Raw genomic sequence first — 23,976 nt, 5'->3', positions numbered from 1 at the left:
AAAAGATACAAGAAACTGAGTGCCTGGAATGAAGGACTAACAGAAAGATAACCTTTCTGTCATGTATGTTTTTATGCCAGTTTAATTTTGTAAAATGTATTTTGTATTTGTTGGGCCCCAGATGTCCTAATCCATGGGGCCAGGGAGATGGCTCAGTAGGATAAGCGTTTGACTGGCAAACGCAAAGATCTGAGTTCAATCCCCGGTTCCGCCCCCCTCAAAAAAAGTCCTAATCCTAAGAAAAATTTGCTGCCAAAGTACTGTATGCCTTTGCCTGCCTGCCTTTCAACTGTCCTGTTTTTCCACTTCATCTTTCCCAGACACTGTCTTCTCTCATCAAGTCCCAGCAGTTTCCCACCCACTATGTTTCTCTGCTGAGCAAGGGAGAAATCCTTTTCACTAGCAATGGACTTAAATAAAGCTCATAGTAACAAAGGGCCGCGCACAAAGTTAGCCTTTCAGTCTAACAATATTACGTAGTAATACCTTAAACACAGATAAAAAGAATATATATTATAAATATTGTATTTTTAAATATTCCACTTTTAAGATTTTCACAAGAATCTGTAATAAATATTTAAATTGTTTTTCAGTTAAAAAAATAAAAAATCTATAAATTTAGAGTCAATAAACTGTTCCTCCTTTAACTGTGGATGTTGGAATTTTGTCTCAGCAATGAGAAACGTAGCTAAGACAGAGCCCAGGGGCACACTGATTTAGAAAGGCCTCCTAAGGCGTCAGTTCCCCAGGACTTAGTTCACTGCGTCAGCCCTCCAGATCCTCAGAGACCTCTTCACTCATTTTTCAAGGGGGCCTCACTACTGCTCAACCAGCTGGCAGACATCAGCCACATCAGACTGATTTTGCAGGCATATAGAATTCAAAAATTGTAGGGTCAGAAAGCCTTCTGCACGGATTTCAAAGGAGCCCTGGGAGGCCAGGCAGTGTGCCGTAGGAGGCCGTGTGTGAGGTTGTGAGAGTAAAGCTGAAGGTGTAGTGGAGTCCACAGTAAGCTAGAGAAGCCAGGGACATGGAACGTTGATGGAGGCCACAGGTAGTGAGAATGACCGCCCACAAGCATAAAGGCATGAGGGCTGCCACTGGCGATGCCACAGGGGCTGCCCCAATCCTTGGGAACTCACATCTTGGCTCTGATGCTCGAGGTGGAGCTATGAGATTTGATGATTTTTTTTTTTTTTTTTTTTTTTTTTTTTTTTGCAGAACCAGGGGTTGAACTCAGGCCTTTGCGCTTGCCAGGCAAGCAAGCACTTATTCTACTGAGCTATCTCCCCGGACCAAGATTTGATGATTTCCACACTGGGTTTTAGTCTCACTTTGGTCCCATTCCTGTTCATGCCTCTCTTTCTTCTGGAACGGGAATGTCTATCCTGTGCCATTGTATATCAGCAATGTTTAACTTTTTATTTTCATAGGACCTCCCAACTAGAAGTTTACCTGAAGTCTCATATGAGATTTTGCATTTGGGCATTTTAGCAGCACTGAAAGTTAAAATTTTGGTGACCATTAAAGGTGGACTAACTGCATTTGCATAGAGCGATGCACAGGTGGGTGGATTCTGGGGGCCAGGGCTGAGTGTTATGCTTTACATTAAGAATGACCCCCAGGGGGTTGGAGAGATGGCTCAGTGGTCTAAAGCACCTACTTTGAACAAGCTTGGCAAAGCACAGGGACCACGGTTCGATCCCCCAGCACGACATGCCAGCCAGCCGCGCCCCCTGGTGAGCTGAGCTGGCCACACACACACACACACACACACACACACACACTAAATAAATGTTAAATAAATAAAAAAAATTTAAAAATAAAATAAACCATTCATTTAAAAAAAAAAATGACCCCCAGAACACTCATGCAGTCAGAGGTGGGGCTTTTGGAAGTGACTGAGTTATGGGTTCCAGCAGAGCTGACTTGCTGAGGGAGGTTGAGTCCTGTTGGAAGGGCCGGCTCGCTGCGGGTGTGACCTGGAAGGGCTTCCCTTCCCAGCTCCTATCTCCATTCTCTGCTTCCGGGTCACCATGATGTGAGTAGCTCTCCGCCACCTGGTTCTATCTTCCCTGCCACCACCGCCTTAGAGCCAGCTGAGGATGGACTTAACTGTGAGCCAAAATAAACCTCTCTTCCTTTAAGTGTCAGGTGTCAGGTACTTCATTCCAGGGATGAGACAGTGACTAAAGCAGATTGATGAACAAATATGACCCCAAATCAACCCTTAACTAGGGCATTCTGCCTACTCAGTTTAACAACCTACAAAGTACTCAACAATGATGACACAGGAGGGTTGGCAGCCTATCTCACACAACAGACCTGAGGCCTTGTAGGCATTGTCTCAAGAGAGCTGTGTCCTGGGCCATTTCAAGACTCCCAAGTGTCATGGATGCCTGTTTGCTATGTTAACTAATGCTTCTAATGTTTTATTCAGTGTGAGCAGCACGGTAAAGGACTCCACCATCAGTGCTTCCATAGCATATTATATATAATCATTCATCCATCAAATATTAAGTTACATAGTTTAGGACCACTCGCAGTGCAAGTCCCTGGGGAAGAAGAGATGAATGACTTCTGTCCTGACAGCTCACAATCTAATGGATGAAAAAGACACATCCACAGAGCAAAGGTAGTAAATATTATCCTAGAAGTACAGCGGGAAAACAGGGAAGTGCAATGGTAGGCGGAAGAGCTGTTTGAGCCTAGAAAGACAAATAGTGGGTTAAGAGCAGGCAGTCAGGAGAGGAGGAAACCCTGCCTGGGAATGTCAGGGGCAGCTTCACGGAAGTGATTTTTGAGGTGGATATTGACAAATGAGTAAAGGTTTTCCGGGGTTGTATGTGCAAGAACAGCACCCAGAAGGAAACTACTGCAGCTTGTGCAGTCCAAGTGTTTGGAAATGAGTGGGAGTTGAGGGTGATGAATTATACAGGAAATCAAGGAGGATTTAATGGAGGTGGACAGCATGGGTTAGAGACGTAGATTATGTAGAGGCAGATCCTAAACAGTCTTGGAAACGCAGATGCACAAGAGTCAGCTGGTAGCATTCTTTCCCAGAATGCTTTCATCACCCATAGTGGGAGAAGCCCCCTCACTCAGCTTCCCTCTCACATGTGGTTATCAAGGATGTTACTGCATGATACTGAAGCTGTCTGCTCAGAGCTTCGCCTTCCTGCTGGACCACAAGCTCATCAAGGGCAAATGCTCCTCCACTCTGCCCTGGCATCTGTTCTGTTGTCTGCTGACAGCAAAGACACATCTGTGAGCTGAGGGCCCTGAGCAGGTCCTTCCACTCATGAAATGTAGTGATGGACTCACCAGTTCGTCCCATACTGGGTTCCTCTTGCTGTCTCCAGAACATCCCTATGCCTCTATTTTGAAAGAGAAGTTTGCTTCAGCAGGTAAGCTGAGGGAATCCCTATTGCTCTTCCACTGGAGTGGAGGATCCCAAGGTATCAAACACAGTGAAACAAGAATATCAGCACTTTCACATGCCTGTGCAGAGTTGAGAAGTAAGAGAGGACAAGGGATGCAGAGCTAGAAGCAGGTTTGAGTGGGAGGTAAAAATCTGTATGACAAGGAAAGTGGGAAAGGCGCTGAGCCCTGGATGTGCACATTCGTGCACTTCCTCAGCTTTTTGTCCTGAGTTATTGGCTGGTGCTACAAATGTATGTAAGAATGTATGTAAAATCTCTCTCTCTCTCTCTCTCTCTCTCTCTCTCTCTCTCTCTCTCTGTGTGTGTTTCCACATGAGGTATACTTCCTGGAAACATCTGAACACTAATTTTAATGTGAATAACTTGAATCGATTAACTAGAACCCAGGCCAACTCAATTATTGTCTATATACTAACAAGGGAAAGCCTCACTTATGCTCCTTCCTAAGATAAACTATCCTATAGTCAGGAACTGCAAACAAGTGTAAAACTTATCTCATATTTAGAACTGGGTACCACCATGCTAGCAAGGCACCATTAAAAGGCTTTGAAAAACTCAGTGCTCTGAGTTGACTTCCTTCTGAGTTGCGTAACCATTCCGTGTGCTGAAGGCTATGGCCCACATGTGTATGGGCTGTCGACTGCATGAGGCAGCGGCTGGAGCCCAAACCTTATGCAATCAGTGATGTGCCCAAGAGGTGCTCACACCCAGGAGAGTCAGGTTCTGTTTACTTTGTGGTTTTGGGTTTGGGTTTGGGTTTGCAGTCCTGGGATTGGTCCCAGAGCCTTTGCAATAACTGATAGATCCAGCCTCTCCCAAGCCTGTTTATGTCATATTTTGAGGCATGGTCTTGCTAAGTCGCTAAATTGGCCAGGTTCAGCTTGAACTTATGACCCTCTTGCCTCGGCTTCCTAAAGTGCTGGGAACATCAGTGTTCACCACCATGTCTGGCCTAACATTTTTTCCTTATTTGCATATGTTGACATGGACAGGCAGCAGCCCTCCACGTACTCTTTTTCCTTCTCCAGGGCCCCATTCTCTTTGGAAAGGCTTTTAAAACCTCAGTGGCATTGCTACCATTGTCACTTTCATCATACATCTGGTGTAAGTGTCCTAGAAAATAGGCCTTAGGCAAACTTAAGACTGAAAGTTTTTCTGGAAGGTATAACCCCAGCTCTTCAGCACGAGAGGAGTACAGAGAATGAAAGAACATAGAGAATACAGTAAAGCAGACAGAGCGTGGCAGTCTGTGTCACCCACAGTGGCACAAGAACATGCTGCCAGTTGTTCAGTCCGGGGCTCCCCAGTGCCTTTTGGCTGAAGTTGGCACTGTGGAACTAAGTGTCCCTGGCATGCATTGGTCAGACCCCTGCCCCTGCCTGAGGAGCAGACCGCACACTCCAAGATGAGGGGCTCTCTTTGGGTGCAAAATAGAAACAGCAGCTCCATGGGAGCAGTGGGGCTGGGAACCCTCATGGTCTCTGCTGGCTCAGGTGTGGGCAGCCTGGGAGAAGTGAGCACATTCTAGACGCTCTGACAGTGCTAGAAGATGAGACCATGGCAGGGACAGTGGTGCCAACCAGGGTCCAAGCTGAGAAAGCAGAGGAGGCCCAGGGCACTCAAGCAGAGCAGCAAGTCTAGGGAGGCCCGTAACCTTGGTCTGAAATAATCTTGTCATTTTTCAATGCACATTAACATGAAAATATGGCCAACCTTGTTTCTGAAGATTCCCTCCTAACAGGTTAATCAGAAGATAAATCATCACACTTACATGGACAAATTATCAACAGTAGTTGGGCCACACGTGGTTCATGTAGGTGTTTAAAGGGCAGGAACTCAGGAAAAAGGAAATTAAAGGTCTTACAGACACATGGTCTTCAGTTCTAGGAATCTGCTGTTCCTCTGAAGCCTCAAAAATCCTACAGGGGCCAGGGAGATGGCTCAGTAGAATAAGCGCTTGCCTGGCAAGCATAAGGGCCTGAGTTCAATCCCCAGTTCCACAGAAAAAAGAAAAAGAAAAAGAAAAAAACATCCTACAGATCTTTCATGGCTGGGTTCTTGAAGGATCTCTGGGCCCTTTAAAGGAAGGCTCAGATGTCACCTCCAAAAGTAAAGCTACCACAGCTTGGGTAGTATCTTCCCCAACACTTGTTCCTTGTGGGGCAGGACACTGTCCTACTCATTGACCTGTCCTGGGGACCTAGAACAGCACTCATCAATATGCGTTGACTGGATGAATGAATATACAAATGAAGGAGTCTCCAGGGAAAAACCCTATTATTTCCAATTGCAACTGGCCTTTCGGTGACATTTTCTCCAGTACTGGAGATTGACTGAGCCCATGACTTTATTTTTTTTCTGACACTAAGTTGCCTGCACTGGGCTGGAGGCTCTAACTGTCCTTCCTCAGCCTCCCAGAGCGCTGGGGTTCTAGGAGTGTGCCACCACCTCTGGCTCTCAGTGACAGCCCTTCGAAGCTAGCAGTCATAATCTCTGCATTCTGTGTCATGCGAATATGATGCTACCCTCAGGGACTTCAACCGTCAAACACAAAACTCATATTCCCTGACACACTTCAGTCCTTAAGCCACTGCCGTCCGTAACCAAACTTCTCCCAGCAGCCTTCAGCCCACATCTTTACTTCCTCATCTCCTGTTAACCGCTCGCCCCCAGGGACTGTGTCTCGGGTTGAGCCTCACCGCACTGGGCACACCACCAGTGCTCAGGCCCCAGCATTTCCAGATTTGTCTCATCTCCAGCCCTGACATCTGCGGTCATACTCTTCTCGTTCTTGTCCTTCAGCTCTGACTTCTCTGGGCTGGTTAGCTTTGTGTCACTGACCTAGTACCTGGCCAAGTCAACTTAGAGGAGGACAGGTTTATTTTGCTTCACAGTCTTAGAGGTCTCAGTCTGTGTGACTGGTTTGCTCAAAGGCAGAAACAAGGCTGAAGAGCCTGGTGGAAAGAGTCCCTCACCTGACGACATCCAGGAAAGGGAGAGCAAGGAACAGGCAAAGAGAAAGGGACCAAACAGACTGCTTAGGACAGCTCCTCAGGGACCTAATTCATCTAGTTGGGCTCACCTTCAAACAAGCCCTTGCATTGCAAACTCAGAAATAACCCGTTGCTGAAGTCAGCACCCTCAGGACTCAGTCACGTTTTAAAATGTGAGCAGCAACCAAGCCTTCAATATGGTGAGCCTTTGGGGGACACACTGGGTCCCCATCATAGCAGCCTTCCTCAAAGCCAGCTCTACCCTCTGCACACACTGGCATTATCCAGGTCCTCTCATTCTCAGACTTCAAAGCACGCTTCGTAAGAAACCCACACACTGCCCCTTTTCATCCTGACAGCTCCTAAATATGTCAAGTCCAGAAGCTTCTGGCTTTCTCTCTTGAAATAAGGAGAAAGGGAGAAAGGGGAAGATGAAGAAGTGGGAGATGGGGAGGGAGAGGGACAGGGAGAGGGGAGAGGCAGAGGAAGGTGAGGGCGAGGCTGCCCAGTACCTGAACATCATTCAGCACTAACTCAGCATATCCTAAGTTAAGCTAAGTATGCTACCCTTATCCCTCATCTTTTTTTCTTCCTTTTATTTTTATAGTTCTGGGGATAAAAATGAGGCAAGAGACTAGGACATGGCCAGGCAGTGGGACAAGTGAGTGTAACCTGTCAACCAGAGTGTCAGGACACAGGAGCACAGGAAAGCTGTCCCCAGGCCCAGCACCTGGGACCAATCAGCAAGCGCTATCATCAGCTCTTCAGGCAGAAGATCAAGCAGGGTTTGGACAGAAAGTCCTAGATCTGATCTCAGCCTAGGGAGTGGGGAGTAAAAAGCCTGGGCCTGCTCACTCTGCAAAGTGTCCTCCTTGGCCTACCTTTATTGACTATAAAACCTCACTACCTTTTGTTTGTCTTGTCCAGTTCTTTGTTCAAGACACCAAGAACCTGGCAAGAGTTTCTAGAAAGGAAAGCAAAGCACTCCAGACCCTGTTTTTAAAACAAACAAACAAACAGAACACCACAGCTTTGTTGGTGGGTTGGGCAGGCACTCCACCCCTAAGCAGCATCCCCAGGCCCCTCTGCTTCTTAAATTCCTCCCTGCCCGGACCATCAGCAGCACTTACTCTGTTCATCTGTACAGCACTGAGGTACTAAAGGTACCAAGAAGGGGCTCCAAGTATCTTAGATAAGATCATTTTGATAATCAGCTCTTTGGTAATTTTTATTTTGTTTTCATATCCAAAACATTTATTTATTTAAATTACTACTTTTTTGTAAATAAATATTCTTGCTGTCACTGACTGGCTACAGCAGCCCATAAAAATTCAAACTCGAAAGCTGGGCCTGGTGGCTCATGCCTTTTTCTCAGCACTCTGGGAAGTTGAGGCAGGAGAATCTAGGTTGGGGCCCAGCTTGGGCATTTTAGCAACTTAGTGAGACCCTGTCACAAAATAAAAAGGGACAGCCGTGTAGCTCAGCATGAAGTCTCTGAATTCCATCCCAAGTACTGAAAAAAAAAAAAAAAAAAAAACCCTCAAAACTCAGGTCCTTGATCCAACCAAGTGCCAGAAATCATTCACAAAAAATCCAGAATGTAAGACACTGCATTGCGTTGATGAATTAGAAAGAAAACCTTGAACTATACCTGATCCTGCAAAGTAATTCTGTCCGCAAAACGGGCAAAGGGCGAGATTTCTCATTTTGTTCACCAACCTGTAATTTGGTGGGAGGGGCCTGGGCTATTTTAATTAATTATTGCAAATTAAATATTTCAACAACTTGAAGTGAGCCCTTAAAAGAATGAAAAACTACACAAAGCTCCCCTCTGCTAAAACGGCAGTTGATGATAGAATTCCTACCGTCTAATCTATAAAAATAAAACCCAAGTTTTCAGCTAATTCTGTTTTCTCAAACACACACACACACAAAAACAGTTGCACCCCAGTTAGATGCTTTAACGGGCACGCTCCTTTCCACTCACAGCTGTGGCAATTAGAAAGTGTACTTAATGGAGTGTCATGTTAATTGTTTTCCGAGTTAACCAATTTCTCCATTTAATTGTCAATTGATTAACCTATTGAAATGTTAAGTGACTCAGTTTCCTTCCAGAGTAAACAGCCCCGGCATATGGCAGCTTCATCAGCTGAAGGCAGTGCTCCTTTGCTTAGATTCACTGTGCTGGTATTTTTCTACAGCGCCCTGAGCTTTTAATTAGATGAGGCGCTGTTACATGCATGCGGCTGCCGGAAAGGTTATCAGCGCCGTGGCTGACCCGCAGACACGAGGTGGAGGCAAGCAGCCCTCGTAGAAATGGTTTTCAGCTAAGACTGTTGTACTTGATTGCATTGTGGTGGTAATTAATTCAGACGGCCTTCCTCAGCATGTGTGTGTGTGTGTGTGTGTGTGTGTGCGCGCGCGCGCGTGCGTGCGTGCGTGTTTCCTGTTGCACTAACTACGCAATGAGACAGCTCCTCTGTCATAGACACGAGCTTATTAAGCACTGATTGGATCCTAGTAAGCATACAGGTTGTAAAGAGTTTCTTTAGGCTAATATTAAGGTCGTGGTACCACCCCAAGAAATCCCAGCAATCTTTACCTACAGTACACTAAGCGGACAAAAAGCCAGCCCCCGTTGGCACAATCTTGCCCCTTTATTTTCATGCTGTGCCTTTTCAGGGGATGTTTACCAAGAAGGGAAACACAATTTTACTTTTTCAGTTTAAGCATTTGAGATGAGGCCAGTCTGGGTGGAGCGAGCCTGGGACAGACAAGGAGACATCTCTTCTGGTGCTCAGGGAAGAGCTGATTGTGTTCCGGGGACCACATCCCTGGCGGGCTCAGTGGTGGGCTGCTCGCTCACCCTTCTCATCTCCTGCACGCTGTTTCGGGACTCGGGGCGAGTGTGGCTTGCTTGGGTGTTTCTACTGTTTTTACTGTACTGCACCATTGTTTAATTACTGGACAATGACTACAGCTGAGCTGGCTTTCTCATCGTTGATAATACTGGTAGCAGGCAACTGAGACAAAATGATTACAAACCTATGTTGTGCTCAATAGTTCTTTAGAGGATTTCTTTCCTCATAGTTCTGGCTCATTCATGTTTGATTCAGCACATTTGTTCTTTAAAAGAGGCAAAGCTCAGCAGAGTTGCGGGCGGGTTAATAACTCAGCTGAAAATGGCTGCTCGCATTGTGCGGCCTTGTTCCTGCAGTCGCTCCGGCTTTCTTCAGTTTGGCCACTGTGCAGCTCCGGCCCAGTTGGTAAACAGCTTAAGTCCAGACATCTTTTCATTCTCTGAGCAGCGGATTGAAGTAAAAATGCATATAAGTGGCGACTGCCTGGCGCTGGCCTCACAATAGCGGGTAACATTATGCAAGGGTATTTACATAGGAATAAGGCCTTGCCGACGGAGATGGGGCAATTACTGGTGCGGGCCACACATATAAGGAAAGTTCGTCCAAGCCATCCCTCAATAAAGATCTTTTGTAAGGTGCTATGGAAACTCGTGGAGGCCTCTAAGTGATTAAGGGTGAGACGTTTCTGGGACTTTATATATGTATGTATATGTACATATTTGAAATTTTTAATAAGCCAAATAGGATTAAATAAATACACAAGAGCGAATATGAACTGTTTTATTTTGATCATTTGGGGCAGTTTCCCCAAGTGCGCAACAGAAAAGGCAGAGTGTGCTTTCAGACCCCCTGTCTTTTCTTTGTTGTTTTTGGTGATGCTTATTGCCTAGGAAATTGTTTTGAGGTAGACAAGCTGCTTAAGTTGCCTTCCTTTTTCTGTGTGCTTGAAATTAAAGCACTATCTTTAAAATATTTAAGAACTTCTGTGCTACTTATTTTAAGTAGCCTTCAGGCAATGGGAGGGAAAGGGGACCGAGCCCAGGGTTTTCTGAGGTCAGGGGAGGGGGACACAATGGAGATGACCGCGCTGAAGCTGGGAGGGGTACAAGGGGCAAAGAAGGGATGTGTCACTGGAGGAAGAGGAGGAGGAGCAGGAGGAGGAGGAGGAGGAGGAGGAGGAGAAGGAAAAGGAGGAGGAGCAGAAGGAGGAGCAGAAGGAGGAGGAGGAGGAGGAGGAGGAGGAGGAGGAGGAGGAGGAGGAGAAACCTCTTCCAACCTGACCTTTCTATAGCACCTTTTTAGGAACTGAGCATCTTCCTAGAGACTGGCAACATTTAGATTGCTTTTGAAAGACTGTCTTGTTAAAATGTTTCCTGACTTGAGGTCTCCTTGGAAATTTTAATCAATGATCAAAGGCATTAATAATTAATGATCACGAGAGAGAATGAATAAGCATCTAAGGAAAAGTCGGAGGCTTCCACTATTCCCCTCCCAATGCTGTCCCAATATTACCGGCATTGATTGGGGGGGAGGGGCTCTCCCACCCTCGCACACCAATCCCAGCAGGAAAAGACAAATCTGGGATAGCTCTTTCACATGTTTTCATTCTTATCAGAAGCTCGCCATCTGCCTCTGCCCTTGGCCAGACAGTAGTACTGCTTTTATTACTTTGAGTCAGAATACTTTTAATAAAGTATCATCAACACTTTAAAAATGGGAGACAGAAAATATTCCTCTTTGGATAATCCAAACTCTCTGCCTGTTTTAGGACCAGGTCAAGCACTGTTTATTTTAAGCTAAGCACTTCAGGTTGATCCTTTTTTCTTTGTGTTTTGTCTCCCCCAAAGAACATATTCTAAGAAAGCAGCACTTGGGTGGGAAGAAACCTGGTATTACTTCCACAGTTGTTTTTGCGGGTATCCTTGGTTCATGAAATCCGTGGTCCTCTAGGAGGACTACAATAAAATCTTGTCGTGGTAATGCACGAGCTTTGGGTGCCTGTGTGGTGTGCGAAGAAAGTGATTTCAACCATTGCCCTGTCAAGCAGGCAGAAATCAATGCCTCGTTCGGGACTATTGATCAGTACTAAATTAATTAGACTCTGAGGCTTATGGCAGTTGATAAGACAACTTGTTAATTTAGTCAATGATAGTGTTTTCCCTAAAGCAGCAAATGCCCTCTTCTCCAGAGCAGGCGTTTCTAACACTGGCTGGCGGGTCTGGCCTCGTCTTTTTGTCCTCCTTGGTTTTTCCATCTGGGAGGGGGCGGTTGGGGTGAAGAGAGCAACAGGCAGGCTGGTGGCTGCAGGGGCGCGCTGAGCACCCCGGGGAGCCCGCGGCACTCACCTACGCCCGGTCCTGGGCTTCGGGAAGGAGAAGGCAGCCGCCAGATTATAACCAGGACCCTGGGTTTCCTGTGGGGCTGGGCCTTGTAAGGCCACGCCAGCCCTCAGGGATGTTCATTTGGAAGGGGCTACTTCCTAACCCCCGTTTAGAATTGACAGGTCCAGACGGCTGTTGCTTTTCACCGAAACCCGCAACAGTGATGGTCATAGGCAATAACAAAGACTCGCGGCCGGACCCTGCGGACTGCCCAGAATGAGGTTTCCCAGAATGCCCGGAACATGGGGCAGCACTTCCTGCTGGCTGGGAAGGACAAAAGGACAAAGCCTGAGAGTGTGGGGGTCCCACCAGCAGCTCTTGGAGGCAACAGCCTGCTATCAGCAGCCCTCCAACCCTCTGCGAATGCTAATAAGCTGTGAAGAGCTGCTCCCTTGCCATAATTCTATAGTGTGGCTGAGGACCCCATAGTGCTCACTAAATAAAGACAACTAATTGAGAATTTTTTGCACATTTTGCCCGGGGGACTTGTGTTCACTCGATTCTTTGGGGAGAATGTACCCCTACTGACAAGAGGGGCTGATTGTTTTGGCAGCCCCATACCACTCTTCCCTGGGTTGAAGTCTGACTTTCAAGGTATGACAAAAATGTTTAATTTTGATTTTTTTAATTATGTTGCTGGGAATTATTTTACATCTCAAAGAAAAGGCGGTCCAGTGTTCATCTTAAGAAAAAAAAATCCTGGCAGAGTTTTTTTGAATTAAAGCCCTATTTTTTCCTTTTTTTTTTTTTTTTTTTTTTTTGTCCCTTTCTTTCTCTTTCTCTCCTTTTTTTTCCCCCTTCTTAAATTGTATTTTCTGTGGTGAGGCCTACATTTTTGTGTCTGCAGGTGACACGTTGATTGAAACTAAAATTAATAAATCAGCTGAAAAGCTCACACCTACAGCTCACAGCAGGGCCTGGAAAACACGTTTATAAAGGGAGCTTTATGCCCTCATATAAAGCAGGAATAAATTACAGAAGCACTTGTTGCCCTGGGACTTGATTTTGCTTTGCAATCTGGTATCTTATTTTTGGAGGCTTATTGTTAATCAACAGGTCCCTGGTTGCTTTAGCAGGTGACTTTGCTATTAATCTCCTATTTGACCATTAGAGCATATTAATGAGCAGCTTCTAGACGTGGCTCTATCTTCTGACCAAGACATTAGTTTAAAAGGTGCACTTTTTACTCAGTGGCTTGCGGGTAGCCATGTCGAGGACCAAATGCAAAGTAGCATTTTCTACAGCTTGTGTAGTATTAAGGAGTATTTTACTAACATGTGTGTCTTGCTGTGCCTTTCTTCTCCCCTACACTTATTTCTTCACTATGGAGGGCAATTATGGAACTTACCAGTCTCTCTTCATCTTTTAACAAAATAAAATTATATATAAATAACAAAATGATATCCTGTCTTATTAACGTATGCCCTCATTTTAATTAAACAATGCCAATGTGCTTTGGAGGTGTGTTTGGAATTAAAATGTGTGATTTGAGAAGGCAAGAGATTCAGCCTTTCTCACCAGAACTAGATTAATAAATGTCATTACAAGTGCAGGAATTTATAACCGTCGCATCTCCCTTTAGTGGCTGAGTAATTGGAAATGTTTAAGCTGAACAAAAGACAGAAGGAAATATACCTATGGGGGTAGTTCAGAAGTATAAAGAAGAACTGAGGATTTAGGTCTTAAATTTGTAATTATGAGGGTCTGCAAAGCACACAACAGAGCGCAGCAGCCCCACCTGCAGAAGAAGCCTCCGCTGTCATTGTCACAGGCCTGTCACATGCACGGGTCCTCACACCCACCGACTGACTGCTGCTACCTTCATTTTCCCTCCCATCTTCAGAACAGCGTGGTTGACACTTCAGGCCTAAGGAGTACTGAGCTTTTTCTTGTTTTTAACTTTTTTAAAGTGAACCGTTAGTGCCAACGGAGACCCGTTGGATGTTGTTGTTCGTCTTCTCTTTCTTTCATCTAGGGCCCCAAGTAGCCTCGGTCAGCACGTTTAGGTCAACACCACCATCTCTTTAACTCAGGAATTTTCTAGTTAGGTTGCACAAGAACAGGAAGTGAATTACAAGTCTGCAGAAACGCTGGGCTTCATCACAGTTCCGATCTGTCATTTTTTTGTGAAACGCTTTTCCTTAAAAATGAGTACTATCGGGCAGGCCAGATAGCTCAGCGCACTAAAGCACCTGCTTAGCCAGGCACAGGGATGGGGTCTGATCCCCCATGTGCTGTGCCAGCCATGCCCCTGGGGCACACTGACGAGTGAGACTGGGCGTGGTGGCACGGGACTGTAATCCCAGCACTTAGGAGGCTGAAAACAGGAGAATCACTGCAAGTCCGATCTGCGTAGTGAGAGAGACCCTGCAGACCCTGTACTAAACACATAAAAAAAAAAAAAGTACTACAAAAGTCTATCAGGGGCCGGGGAGATGGCTCAGTGGAATAAGCACTTCCCTGGCAAAAGCAAGGTCCTGAGTTCAATCCTTGGTTCCGGGGGGGAAAAAAAAAAAAACTATCAAAGTTATCCTCATGCTATCGTACTAGGCCACTCACACAAATGGGTATAACTGGAAGCACTACTATTTTCTTTTAAGCTACCCAAATTATGCTGGGTGTGGTGGCATGGGACTTGACCCAGCACTTAGGAGGCTGATGCAGGAGGATTGTTCTGTTTGAGTCCAGCCTGGGCTGCATAGTGAAATCTTGTCTTAAAAAAGGGGGGGAGGGAGATGGCTCAATAGGATAAGCGCTTGACTGGCAAACACAAGGATCTGAGTTCAACCCCCAGTTCTGCCAAAAAAAACAACAAAAAGTTACCCAAATTAGCTGGGTGTGGTAGTGCATGCCTGTAATCCCAGCACACCTGCAAATTCAAGCCCAACACGAGCAACTTAGTGAGACTGTTTCAAAATTAAATAAATAAATAATTTTTTAGTGCTGGGGATGTAGCTTTTTGTGAATGAAGGCTCTAAATTTAACCATAAGTATTGAAAAGAGAAAAAAAATAAATCTTGAAAGAAAATAAGTTACCCAAGTTCCCAGTTTAACTACCCCTTGGGGTTACACTCCACAATGACTATTTTGCTAAGGGCAGGGAGATCCTAATGTGCTTCAGAACCACCCCTGTCCTCCACAATCCGGGTCCTCACTCTGGAGCTCCAGGTTGGAGCCATTGAGCTAATCCACTGATGGGCTCTACTCCTCCCCACCGCAAACAACTGCTGAAAAATACAACCAGAATAGTGTGCTGGGCAAACACTCTGCCCCTGGCTACAGCCCCAACCCTTTATCTTTTAAAACTAAAAAAAGAAAAACAGTTTGCTGCACGAAACCAAAGCTCCCGCCCCAGAGACACCCACTCAGCTGCTCTGGGGAATACGCGCGTGGAGGGATGCATGAGTGGGAAGCCAGTAAAGAAAGCTCAGGAGAAGCAGCAGGGCAGGTAGCAGGTGCGCTCCAGGATGGGTCAGGGTTGGTTCTGGAGAATCGCGAGCCAAGTTTCCAGGCCGCGAGGTTCTGGCAGGTGTGGAAGCGCACGCGTGCTCGGCCGGCCGCCTCTGGCCAGTGTTTCTGAAGGACAGCTCCTCGCAGAGCCTCCCCTCCCCCAGCCCCCTGGAGTACTCGGAGCCCGGAGGTTTTCAACCCTTTTTTGTCTTTTACAACCTAGCAAGATAAGACACTTTTCTGCATTGCATATGCAGATTTTACCTCTTGTTACTTTTCTCTAATGAGCGTTCACTTAATCAGTTTGACAGTAGCCTTTATCCCCCACCCCAGCCACTGAGAAAGATTTCAGGAAAATAAAAGTGTTAACAGCTTCAAGGGGGCATTCGCAGCACGCAATGGTAACTAGCCTAAGTGGGGTGAGTCACAGGCTCTACAGGGACCTGTTCTCCTACCTACCCCTCCAATCAGCACCACACCCCCCCAACCCGACACAGACCAGCCGGTCTCCCCAGAAGTCCTGGTGAAACGGTTTTTCTTTTTCTCTTCAAGGATGCAAAACAGTTGCTAAAATGTGGCAGAACACTGGAGTCAGGTGCTTGCTCCCAGCCTCTCTGGCCCAGTCCTGCTAGAGCACTTTCCAAATGCAGCGCCATTTTGCTATGACATGCAGCGTCACTCTTGCATCCCACGGGCCAGCAGACTCTGCAGAGGAGCTGCTGGGCTTGACATCATGAAGTGACTCTCCTACCTGGGGAGGTGGGGGCTTAGATCTGGTGTTCTGATGTCCTTCAGGCTTCCCAGGAATGGATAAGGACAGTCAAGACCTGGGATTTGGGAGCAGGGCTTGGGCCCAGGGCATTAAACCTAGGGACTCTTGAATACCTGTGAGTTACAGCCCCAGCCCTCTTTGATTTTGAGATAAAATCTCACTAAATTGCCCAGACTGCCCTCAAACTCTGAGATCTCCCACCTCAGCCTCCTGAGTAGCTGGGATGACAGACAGGCAAGCATCGCCACCCCAGCTACCTGGGAGTTCTTGAACGTGTTCTCAACTCAACCTTAGCCTGTGCTGCTGAGTGACCCAAGGATGTGACCGTGATGTGGCCCAGCCCCTGCATGCATGTAGCGAGTTTCCCTCCAAGGGGGTAGACACGTCACACCAGCCTCCCAGCCCTCTCAACCTGCTTCCAGGTAAACTGAGTTTTGTCTCTAGACTTCTACCCATCAAGTCCTACTGAAAGCCTGTTGCTTGCCCTCTAAATTCAAATTTGCTTCACTCTTGCACAGGTGGGGTCTTGCTCTAGTCTGGAATCCATAGATGCGTAATCAACCCTCCTGCCTCATGCTCCACAACAGCTGAGACTACAGCCACCAGGTCATCTTGAGAGATGGTGTGGAGGCTACGGTTCAGGTCTATGAGGTTGCTGACACCCCACTCCCTTGTCTATGCCGTTCACCCTGCCTCCAGCTCCTCCTGTCATTTTGGTGGCTGTGGATAGCAGTTTCCCTCTGCTCCTCCTCTGGATGTCTGTCAGCTGTAGATTCTGTCCCAAGCACAGGAAGTGTCATTGCCTGGACACCCCCGAGGCCTGGGAAGGAGCAGCTTGTAGCCTGGCTTCCACGAGTTCTGAGGGATTCTTTGGTGTCTTCCAGGAGTCAAGCCGAACACTCACGGTAGAGTCTGCATTCTACCAAGTGGACTCTGCTTACCTTGAGAGCTCTTCAACCAGGGACTACTTTTGAACAAGTTCTCTATGTGGTTTGTGTGTTATTTATTTTCAGTACTGGGGAGTGAGCCCAGAGCTTTCCCATTGAGCTACAGCCTCAGCCCTCATTTATCTATCTATTTATTTTTTTAAAGCAGGATCTTGCTAAGTCTCTGAATTGCCTGAGCCAGGTTTATATTTTCAGTCCTCTTGCCTCAGCCTCCCAGAGATCTGGGGTTCCAGGTGTCTGCCACTGCACCCAGCTTGCACATTACTCACTGAGGACCTTTGAGAAGGCAGCGACACTGAGCTCCTGGGCGGGTCCCTCATGTTCCCTTTCTGCCTCTGCTCACAAACTCCAGGAAATCAGGATGGGGAAGTACCAGGGCTGGGGAAGAGATGTGGGGATCGCAGGTCTGAAACCCCTCCTGGGTGCCGACTGCTTCCTAAAGCCTCTCAGCACAGACTGTCAGCCTAGATGCTCCCGCTCTTCCTGGAAGTACTGTGGATTCTCCCTTACTGTTCACCGCTCCACCCCAGCCCTTGAGATGCCTCCCCCAGCAGACTGAGTCAGGTTATTTATGTAATAATTTAACCCTGATTTCTATTTTTTACTTAAGATTGGCTTTTACGTAGCCTTCAGGGTAGGAACTGATGGTTTTGCTGAGCTCTTCAGGGACCATCAGGAGGGGTGCTCTGGTGCTTGCTGCAGAAGAGAATGGCAGAAGGTGGCCACTGTCTCCACCCCCTGGCTGCCCACTCCAAGCCCAGAGCACAGGGCTGTGAGGACCACAAACCAGGATGGGGAAGCTCAAGGCCAGGATAAGCCCGGCTCTGCTATATAAAAAGGACCTGATATGCTGGCAGGGCAGCACATGCCTGTGACTCCAGTTATCCGGAAGCTGAGGCTGGAGGCTGCTGGTCAAGTTGTAGTCCTGACCCCATCTCAAAACCAAAGCAAAAGGGTGGGCTAGAATGTATCCAGGGATAGCGCAAATGCCTGGCAGGCATGAGACTGGGTTCAACCCCAAGCACCAAACAAATAAAAATAAAGGAGATAACTAGAAGGTTGTTGGGATGAGGTAGAGTAGGTAGACAGGAGAACTGTCTCACCCCCAAGAGCCCAGTTCTCTGGTGTGGTGATGGGACTGAGGAGACCTTGGTGAATGCAGTCACTTCCTGCATGGTTGGCCCTGCTCTGTGAGGCAGAGATCAGGATACCCAGTTGGATGGTTGTGATTAGTACAGAGGTTGTCTTACATTTATTAGTTCTCTTATCCTCCCAGCAACCCAGGGGAAGAGGTCTTATTCACCCCATTTTATAGCTGAGGAAACTGAGGTTCAGAGGGCCTGAGCCACCCTCTCAGGAAGGAGATCTGCCTGGGTGTCTCCAACCCGGAGCTGCTGTGCTCCATGTGCCATCACAGAAGGCCTGCTAGCAGAAGGAAGCCCTGCCTTGGGGATGTTCACTCCAAACCCGAGAAAGGCCACTGATTCCTAACTCCTTGAAAGCTTTCTATTCAGTGCTGGGGATCAACCTCATCCGTGCTAGGCAAGCACTCTACCGTGGAGCTACATCCCAATCTTAAAATTATTCTTCCTTAATTTGCAAAGACAATAATTTGCAATGTACGAGAAAGGAAAACTCCCCCCTCACATTGGATCCACTTTGGCAAACCTGTCCTGGACCCGTGGAAGTGACTGTCACTTGGAGAGGACTGGCTGGAGGGGTGCCTCAGTGTGAGAAGCGGTGCTTGGGGGTCTTTACTCTGCCTTGGACAGAGTTCAGAGCTTCAGGCTATGGGCAGAGACCGTGTCTATCCATGGCTGACAAGCTCAGAACTCACCCTGGTGAAAGACTCCAAAGATACGCACTCCCATTAGTGAGCCTGAGTCACCCTAATTCAGAAGGCAGGAATGATGGGAAGCCAAAGTACATTCTTAGGGACCAGTAGAGAAGAGGAAAAGTGAGGAAAGTGGGCAGCAGAATGGAAGGAAAAGAGGCAAGCAGCTGGTGTTGGTTAGCAACAGCAGAGAGGACCAAAGGTCAGGCAGAAGCTGAGCCAGGCTCCCGCTGGTCCTGGGCTGCCAGCATCCTGTTTGGCCTGGCCGGGTGCAGTTTGACCTGGGTGGGTCATTGTGACAGGAGGGCCCCCGGGGGTTGCGGAACACCCTGGTAGCCCTAGACTCTGGAGAATGAGGGAAGACAACCACAAGTTCAAGCCCAGGTTTAGCAATGTACGGACTTAGCAAGAACCTTTCTTGAAATCAAAAGGTCTGAGAATGTAGTAGCTCAATGTGAAGGCCCTGGGTTCAAGCCCCAGTACCACAGAAACAAGCAAGCAAAGATTTTTTTTCAGAAAAATTCTGGTGGCTGTAAATAATGTGCTTTCACATAGCAATATTCTTGAGACTCTAACATGATGTTAGACAGGACAAGAGAGCTTGTGGTGGCTGAAAATGCCTCCCAGGTCCCTGCAGCCTTGGGGAAAGAGGGTACTGAGGACAGGCTCGCTCCTCAGCTGGCTTCTCTGTTCTGTACTCTTTCCTAGATCTGAGGGGTGGGCCTGTAGAGAAACATCCAATTAAAGAGTCCATTAAATAGATCAAGTTCACTCTTTATTTGGAATTAATGCAAAGTGCTGTGTTTTACATAAAGCCCCAGAGAAGTATTTTAATGTGATTTACCTACAATATAATAGTGTTATAAATGACAGTAAGATGAGCCATATTTAATGGCCTTTTGGTTCTTCTTTTAAAAATGAAAGAATGGTATTAAAATGAACAGTTCCCCCACCCCCATCCTTATAGGATCTTCTGCTTTCGGCCCTCGGTTTCACATGCAGAAAAGGTGAGACTCTCACTGTCCGCTTTGTGACTGAGGCCCAAGCAATGTAAGAAACTGCTGGAAGCCCAGGCAGCGTCGCTGCTGAAATAGTCTGAAATTCTAAAATGCCTGCTACGCAGGTGGAATGCGGGGATCCCCCTAAATTTATAGGTAAAGGAAATCTGAACATCCTACTCTACGCCCAGTACAGCGTAGAGCGGTGCGCACAGCAGTCTCTCTGCTGCACGTTGATCTCTGCTGAGCTCCCTCAGTTCTTGGGGGACACTTTCAGAGAAGCTCAGTCTCAACAACTGCACCTTGAAAATAAGATGGCCCCAAATATTTCCGTTTGAGTTTTGCATGTGTTGTTGGGGTTTTCTCCTTGGATTTTATTTCTCCTGTGCCCCCAGCCCACAGTCCCAAGAAGCCCCTGGCCTGGAGTCTCCCTAATCTGTCCACTGATAGGAGCCGCACCCTTGCTTTATAAGGTGAAGGGGCCAAGTGATGGTGCACGACTTCATTTTCTCTTAACCACGGACAGGTTTGTTTCTGTGACTGTCAGCAGTGTCGGGTCTATTTTGAGAATGTAGGACAGGGCGAAGGATCAGTGCAGCACTCTCTTTGCTGTGTATCAGAGCTGCTTAGCTGTAATTAATCAGGACATTAGGTTTTGTGCTCTTGATGCAGGTCATTCGCCTACGAGCCGCCCCAGCCTCTCACAAAGGCGCACTGCATATGTTTCTGGTACCTTTTTGAGAGAAGATTTAAATTGGCCAGATGAATAATACTTGGTTACAAGTGTTTTGCCCTAGGCGAAAAGGTTTTCTGCATAGTATCATCGCCCAGAGCTGCACTCCTCCGGCTTGATGTGACTGGCGTTAAACTGTCACATGGCAGTGATGTAAGAATGGCCGCTCTGTGTCAGGCAAATCTGGATTTAGGGGAATTATAGCAGATGTTGCAAAATGGCAACAGTTTAGCAAGTTCCTTTTATCCCACTGTCGGGAGGCAGGACTACTAAGTATACCAGACAGAAAAGAATGTTTTCTTTGATCCTTTACACTCTAGGGTAGGGACTTCCCCAGTTAGGGAACATCGTTAATGATACAGTTGTACAGTCACTGAATGATCAGAATACAGAATTAAAGGCTGGCCCTTTTTTTTTTTTTTTTGTATTTGTTTTGATTGCGCTTAGTATTTGTGGTCATTTACATTATAAGCTTTGGAAACTCTCTAAGGGTTTATTCTCAGTCAAGAAAGCTTCATTCAGTAAAAGAAATTAGATAACAGTAACAACAACTGAAGTCCACAAAAAATAATTTAAGGCTGGCAACTTGATCCACTCAAACTGACGTTCATGAATCCTAAGAAACAGAGAATCGGAACTACAGCAGTTACTTTAATTTTCACGTCCTAGTAAGTATTAATGAGTGTATTGAACCATTAATCAGGTACTCTGTACTGCCAATATAAGTTTTAATTTCTTCTTTTTAAAGCTCTCCTTACAAGCTTTGGTTTCCTCTGATCTAGATTCTTTTCTGTTCATAAAATTATTTTATACACATGATGAATGTAAGTTGGTAGATGACCATGACAGAGGACAGAAAGAAAGAAACATGAATGTTGCTCTTGGGTGGTAGAAGTGGTGCCAGGTTTGGTTACCAGAACTGCATTTGGCTGTACTTTTCCAGAACCACCACGTCTAGAGTCCCCTGTGGAAATGCAGAACTCACGTCCCACCCTGGCGCTGCCTGTAGGGTCTCGGAACCAACGGCAAAAGACAGCACATGCAAGGAGGGCATCAAGAAACAATTTTCCACTAGGTGAAGATTTCCAATTATTAAAACACACAGACATAATGAATTTGTTCTTTTTATGCAAATGTTTATTGATCATTTCCATTGGAGCGTTAGACAGTGAAATGCGTGCAAACATTTAGACAATTTCTTTGAACAGCTTCTATCTTTACAAAAAGTATTTTTAAAAATTTCAAAGTGTTTTTGCTTGCAAGTTTTAGATTACCTCTGGGGGCTCTGAGATAATTAGGGGATCCTCATTTTTTCTAACGGTTTCCATTTAAAACAAAGAAAAAATAGTGAACTTAAGGTGGGCTGAAAGACCATAACTGTAAGTAGCTATACTTTGCACAGGCTTTTTGAAGAGATTAAAGATAAAATTTTTTAAAAACCAGGTGGAAAAAAGGCTGTCAGTAAACCTAGACTTCATAAAATATTATCTGTGATTGTATTTAATTACTTTTATATAGGATTTGCTTACATGGCACTAAGACAGAAATGATTTTTTAAAAACATATATTGAAGGTATTTTGTCATTTGAATAATAGATATTATATTGAGATGGACCATAATTACACATATTCCTATCTCTTTAATAGGACAAGCCACACCGTCTCAAAATAAATGTACTATAAATCACTATGAAACTCATGCTTCAATATTTCAAATTGTACTTTTCTTTTAATATAAAACCCAAGACAACTAAAAAAAATTCAAGATAACTGTCTTCGCTGGGAGTTCTAAAATGGAAACTTCCCTTAGAGTGGTCCAGGCCTTTGTATATAAGCATATACAACAAATAGCATATGCTAGTCATCGCTCCTCTAGGGCCCTGGTGGGATCCTTTCCTGTGATTTAAGGTCCCTTCTTCCTCACCCAGAGCTGGATCAGAAAAACACTTTATGTTGGTGACAAAGGCAGCCTTGATGATCGCTGAAGTGTCGCTCCACATAGGTGTCCACGTATGGGTCTGGAGATGCGAGAAGAAGCTAACAGGAGCTTTACGGAACCTGCTGCACTGAAGAATCTGAACGAACAGAGTTTGTTCCAAATAAAAGATTTTTGTTTCTCCTTCCCCTTTCCCCCTGGAATGTCTATCCCAGATATCTCAAGCACCAAGCAATGCACATCTTTTTTTTTTTTTTCAGAAATCCCTTCACAGTTCCCAAACACCCTGGCACCCTTCTGTAATTCCCACACATACCAGCCCCTTCTAAGAACAGTTTGGAAGAGTTTGTGGCACGGTGGTAGCATCTGCTGCTTCACTGTTCACTAGTTCACAGTTCGCCAAAGTAGGAAATGTAAACAATCCTTTTCCATATTTGCATACTCGGAATTTGGCTTTTTGATTCATGATTGTTCCCATTAGCTTTGAAAATTCACATTTCTGTCTAGTTGCGTGTTTTGCTTCAGTGAGCTCAAATTATGCTTTCGCCTCAAATATTATTATGTGTGCAAATACTTTGGAGACGTAAGTGTCTGCCCCTGATTTGGGGGTATTTGTTTTATTGATTTTCATCTTGCGAGTTTAAAATATGAGCAAACTTTTCACAGAGGGTTCGGGGCATTTGTTTGAACACTCCTGGTGTAATTGGAAATGCAACAATTGTTTAAAAAGTGGCATTGTCCATGAAAAGATTTAGTGAGGGATGAAGAAATTTCTTGAACCTAAAGACCTAATCTGGTGATCCAATTCTCCCCACTGTGTCCATTCCCGTGAAACTCCATTTACTCTCCCATCCGTCACCAGCTCCCCGCATCCCACCTAGCCGATCCTCTAGGTTTCCCACATTGTCTCCTCTTTTGTCTTTTCAGTCTAAACAGAAGAACAACAGACAGGGTTCCGCAGGGCAGGGAGCATCATGAGCCAGAGGAGAATGGCTGAGATGAGGGTCAGAGCCTGGCCCCTACTGCCAACAGTTACTGGGGTTTGTGCTGCCCGGCTGAACAGTGTTCAAAGGCTTTGCTGGGCTTTGTTCCACTGTGTAGGGATTAGGCCTGGCGGTCTGAGAATTTGCCTTCTAATTAAAAAGGATAAAAGATAGAAGTAGCATTAGACTAAAACAGAGCAGTGATACTTCACAGGCCGATTTTTTTTTTTTTTTAAGTCACAAGACAACGCTCGAAGTTGTCAGGATATTTTATTTCTTTCCTCTTCCACCCAAATTAGAAAGAGAAAACTTGGGAAAGTCTTTTCCCAGCTGCTGTGCGCAGCGCGGAGGTCTAATTGCATCTAAAAGAGCTGCTGCTGCTGCCAACGCCTGTTTTGGTGCAGGCGGTGGCTGGGCGGGCGGGGGCTTGCAGGCCATGCTGGAGAAAGAGGGCCCCTTCCAGAGCCACCTTCCCCCTTTCAGATGCTGGCAAGAAATTAATTCTGCCAAAAGAAATTCTGCTTTTCACCCCACCCCAGCGTGCCTTGCTCCCAGGCGTCTGATGCCTGCTCCACCTAGTCTCTTTTCCAGGATCAATCATTCCTTTCAGCCCCTTGCAGCTGTATACACTATCGTGACCAGGTG

This window comes from Octodon degus, unplaced genomic scaffold, assembly GCF_000260255.1.
Source record: "Octodon degus isolate 3935 unplaced genomic scaffold, OctDeg1.0 scaffold00007, whole genome shotgun sequence".
Lineage (NCBI taxonomy): Eukaryota > Metazoa > Chordata > Mammalia > Rodentia > Octodontidae > Octodon > Octodon degus.
The sequence above is the reverse complement of the archived record's forward strand: the minus strand, read 5'-3'. Positions refer to the sequence as shown.